At 30.6% G+C, this 5,167-nt stretch overlaps 1 long non-coding RNA gene across 3 annotated transcripts; it reads right to left on the bottom strand.

Annotated features, from left to right (window-relative positions):
- Positions 1-908: 908 nt before the first annotated feature.
- On the bottom strand, positions 909-2,825 carry LOC149379258 (uncharacterized). Of its 3 annotated transcripts, XR_016294226.1 has the most exons (4): positions 2,666-2,825; positions 1,888-1,952; positions 1,173-1,242; positions 909-1,057 (listed from the first exon to the last, which is right to left on the bottom strand). It is a non-coding gene; the product is annotated as an uncharacterized LOC149379258 (long non-coding RNA). The 3 variants fall into 3 exon arrangements; XR_016294224.1 differs by having other exon boundaries at positions 1,173-1,952; XR_016294225.1 differs by having other exon boundaries at positions 909-1,242.
- Positions 2,826-5,167: the final 2,342 nt, after the last annotated feature.

Below are 5,167 nucleotides of genomic sequence, written 5' to 3'. Positions count from 1 at the left end.
GGGTGTTATATTTCATTTAATTTGGTACACTGAACATAAATTTAATAATTTGAAAAATATCTTAAATAAATGCGTAAGTTCGTGATTAAAAGAACTATATTATAATTGGTTGCTACTTATGGAAAAAAAAAAGTGTTCAGGAAATAAAGTTGAGTCCCATACCTGTGGAAAAATAGAGTAAAGAAGAAGGAAACAAAAGGTCATCTGACCGGCATGACTCGGTATCGAAGAGCCGTTCTTCGAGAGTGTAAACCAGCCTGGTCTGACCAGCCGTTCTTCAAAGAGAAATAAAGTTTTTAAGCACGGCGAACTCACGGAGCACTCGTAGACGTACTTAAACCAGCCTGGTCTGATTGACACGTTGCATTCAGTCTAAACTCAGACGCACGTAACCCTGTTCTACAAAACAGTGCAATGTATATTGTTGATAGCCTGAAAAGTGATTCTCATAGGAGTTAGACTATATTTAAAATCTAGATTTTATCTACGTTGAATTTGTGTAAATTTGTCCTCCTATGTAAAAGTCTGATCTAAAATAAATTATCTCATTTTGTTTCAGTTACATAGTTGGTAGTGTAGGGGAAAAAAAATCAGCTCGTTTAAAATTTTGTTGGATAAAAATCATACTTGTAAGAATGTCAAACGCGCATTAGACATGAGATTGATATAAGCTTGAACGTCGGAGTAGGATGTCGAAATCAAGAATCTACGTTTCATTTTGACTAAATTAAGAAAAGGAAAACTAAACAATTAAATGCAAGAAGTTCCAATTTTCTTATATTAACACATTAAAAAAGACAAATTAAAATAAGATCACCTTATTAACAAAAAGGGTATGGACAAATGGTCTGATGTTGATTCAACAATCAAGCCAAAGTATATTCAGACTGTTAATGGCAATACCTAGGATAGAATAACCCCTGTTCCAGTAGGAGTAAAATCGTCCAGCTTGGACAACACTTCCAGTTCCAAGAACGGAAACACTTCACCAGTATCGTCCAAGAATATAATAGGAATATGTTCGCCCCAATAGTGTTGACGAGCAAAAAGCCAGTCACTGAACTTTCGCGTAAACAAATACAGTTTGAGCCATGTAAAAATAATACTTGTTTATTCTAAACGTATTAATAGCACAATTTATAAATTGTAAAACTTAGATATGTAAAAATTACCTATTTCTTTCCTTTTCCAGTTATCTCAGCCCATTCAATTACTTTGGAGGCAGCATCTTTGCTAGACAAACTATTAATATCAAGTTCAGATATTGGACTCGAAGAATTTACAACTATGCATTCACTTGGAAAAGCTTCTCCAGGGTCATAAAGTTTTTTCATCTGTTGTCGCAACCCATTGAACCGGGATATCATTTTTAGAAGCAAACCCATAGTCATGAATATCATTAGCAGGTACCGCCATGATTGATCTCGTTCCATAACTTCATCAACGACTAAATCATATTTGAGAGTTATACCTAAATATTCATTTCTAGCAATAACATAAAAGTGAATATGGCACACTGTTACATTATAAATAACAAAGAATTTTTCAAAGCTTAGGCAAACAGACCTTTCAAAATACATAATCTACAATCCATATCGATATTGATTCGTTGTTAACTGGATTTCTAGCATTACCACTAAAGACCCCAGTTGAAATTGAAGTTCAATGTTATGAATGTCATTTAAATTATGAGAACATGAGTTTTTAACTGAGGTAATATAGTTGGCGGATAGATTATTAACAGAAGGTGTAAGCTGAAAAATAGAATTATTAATAACCTCAACTGTGTTGTCGACCTTAGCCATCTACAACAACAATGCAGGGTATGACCTATGTCTCAGTGTTGAAGTAAAAAAAAAAAAAAAAACATAGAAATTTACGAAGTACCTGAGCATCCCTTGTGTCAATTGTACCTTTGGGCGTAGCCTCACTTGTAAGGCCCTCCTAATATCCTAGAGTTACACACATAAAAGTAAAATGATTAAAAACAATTTATATATAAAAAAAATAACCCCAACGTACTCATGTGTAAATCTTCTCGCGTTACTAATAATAGACTTGGAGAGATATTTAAATGCTTTCATTCTCTCATGTATCCAAATCTATTCCTTCATATTTCTTTTCTGTTCTAAGCTAGTGAGTTTATATAGATTACCTGTGCTCATTGGTAAACAGATTAACTTTTCCATTCATAACCACTAGCTAAATCTATGTCATGGTAGGAAACTTTATGCTAAAAGGGTAAATTAGAACGTATCAATCTTAAAGTAAAAAAAAAAAAAAAAAAAAAAAAAAAAAAAAAAAAAAAAACACTTTAAGTAATGGAAACATATCTTAGAATTCCAAATAATGAATTCTTATACGCATTGAACACTGAAAAACTCACTAAAAGGTACAACAAGAGACAACAATAAGTGTTTATGAACTATCAACACTTCATACCATTCACTGTTTATTTTTGTAATTATTAATTTTAACAAAAAAAAACCATAACATCTTTAAGAATCTAGCGAGTATTGAACCAAACTCTATGTTTGACATTTTATCAAACATTTGGCAGGCAGAGAGGAATTATGAGATAATTTTACAGTTAGGAGATCAAATAGAATTGAGTAAAGAAGAAATTAAATGGAATAGAGATAACAAAAAACGATTGTCTACTAACCGTGACTGGATAGAGAAGGCAGAGCTCCGGAGACTTTCTCTTCTTATCACCTCCATTCTTCTTCGATTCCCTCGGGCTCTCGCTCTCTCTCCGATGTTCTTACTCTCACCCCTCCTATTTATTTTTTGTCTCCAGTGTCGCTCTTTCTTTTTCTTTGTTCTGACTTCTGAGTTTCTCGTTGTATATGTCTGCAGAAACGAAAATAAAAGGAAATAAAACATTGATGACGTGGGAGGCAAAAACATAAAAAAAAAAAAAAAAAAAAAAAAAAAACCTACGAAACGTATGAACATACGCTCTTTTATAATAGTATGTGAAAGAAATATATAAGCACGCACCCGTACTAAAAAAAAACACATTAACTAATATATAAAATATTATATAACCTATAAATAACCTTAGATATGGTTATTTTCAAAGTTTTTATTATTATTTTAAAGTCTACACTTTATGAATAATTGAAAGGATGTTCTAAGAAAAAATGTCTCCATTTTTTTTAAAGTAAAAGAATTAAACAAAGCAAAACGGTCAGAGCAATGAACTTACAATCATCCTTGCTCAGAGCCGGCTCAAAGAATTCGGGGGCCTTGGGCGAGAGTCGAAAAAATGCCTTTTATAATTATATTTATTTTTATAAAAAAACACATTATAAAATATTATTAAAAAAAATACTGAATATCAACTTATAATATAACTCAAATTAATAATACAAAATCATATTATAAAATAAAAAGACAAAAATTACACAGAGTCTAATTTTTTTTTTGTTCGAGATGCAAATTTAAAATGTAAATCCTTATAATCAACTTATTTTCTAAGTTAATTGAAATTTTGAATTTAAATTTTGCATAACAATGAGAATTTCATTATCTGATGTGATATGCATACTGAAGCTATACTATCGAAAAAAAAGGGGATATATTTGGTGGAGTTAACATGTTGGCACATCATATTGCAATTAAACATTGGAGCACGATTCAACACCATAGAACAACACCAAGTATTTTACATTATCAGTAAGATGGAAATAGATTGATGGAAACTTGATCTCTCTCAAAAACCTGGAACTACAATACTAAAAATGAGCCAGAAAAAAAAATGTTGTTGTAAACCGTTGGTTTTTAATGCAGACCAGGGAATTTTTTTTAAAGAATGGGTTTAATTGCCCAAAAAAGCACATCTAAAACGTTGATAGGTTAATATTTGGGCTGGGTTTAATGCAAAGTAGGACAAAAAAAAAATTTAAAGAATGGGTTAATTGCCCAAAAAGACTCAGCTAAAACGCTGTTAGATTTAATATTTGGGCTGAGTTTAATGCAGACCAGAAAAAAAAAAAAAAAAAAAAAAAAAAAAAAAAAAAAAAAAAAAGAAAGAGGAAGGGGCCTTCCTTGGGAGGGGGCCTTGGGCCGTTCCGGGCCTGTCCTTGCTATTCGATCGCATGGCTGTGCCCCCTACTCAAGTAATTTAGTACTTTTATTTGTGTTTATACCTTAGTCATATATTTTCTGCACTTAAATGGAAAATATTCATGTTGCTCGTGGACGGGACATAGGGGCAGGAGCAGGCCCGGCCTTACCTTTAAGCAACTTAGGCAGTTGCTTCAAGCCCCGTATCTTTTAAAAATTAATAGGCCTAAAAAAGACCAATTTTTGAAAAATCTCTCATATATCAAACCCTCCTCTCTTTTTATTTTCGTGGGCCCCGTCTGATACTTTTTGTACTTATTTAATGCAATCAATCTCTCTCTCTCTCTCTCTCTCTCTCTCTCTCTCTCTCTCTCTAATACAATCTTTTTGCTCAAAATACACTCCAATACAATCATCTGGTACATGTCGTGCCTTATATTAACAAAGCTCCTATTCCCACAAAAAAAAAATAATAAACAAAGCTCTTATTCTTTTAAAGTGTAAATACTAAGTACTTATTTATTACTATAACATTCAACTTTTTTTAATTACTATAAACTTAATTATTAAAATTGACTAACTTACGAATAGGTAATTACATATTAAAAAACACCTTACAAATAAATAATAGCTAAGATATATATAAAAATAGCGAAATTTAAAGTATTTTTAAAAAATAAGTAGGTACAATTGTAACAGTTTATTCATTTATTTGGTAAGTAGTAGTTATTATTTTCTATTAATTTTTCTCTATGATAAAAAAATCGGTTTAGCTGTTTCATTTATTCTTTATTTATATTTCTTTTAACTAATTTATGTATAATAAAAAGTTAGTTTAACTGTTTAAATAAACAATGGACTAACATTCTATTTTTTTTAATCTCTTTTTAGTGATTTTATGGTCAAAATATAATTTTTTTAGTTTTTTTTATGAAATCATAAGATGTTTTAGTTTGAAAATATGTTTGAACTGTTTAGGTATTAAATAATGGCGTATATAATAATTAAAAGGAGTAAATGTTATGAAATTAATAGATTATAGACCAAAATTATCAACAACAAAAAATATCGTTACCCAAATGCTACAATGATAGAA

This window comes from Urtica dioica, chromosome 12 (genome assembly GCF_054948205.1).
Source record: "Urtica dioica subsp. dioica isolate 48M chromosome 12, U.dioica_male_clone48M_v1_H2, whole genome shotgun sequence".
Classification (NCBI taxonomy): domain Eukaryota; kingdom Viridiplantae; phylum Streptophyta; class Magnoliopsida; order Rosales; family Urticaceae; genus Urtica; species Urtica dioica.
The sequence above is the reverse complement of the archived record's forward strand: the minus strand, read 5'-3'. Positions and strand labels throughout refer to the sequence as shown.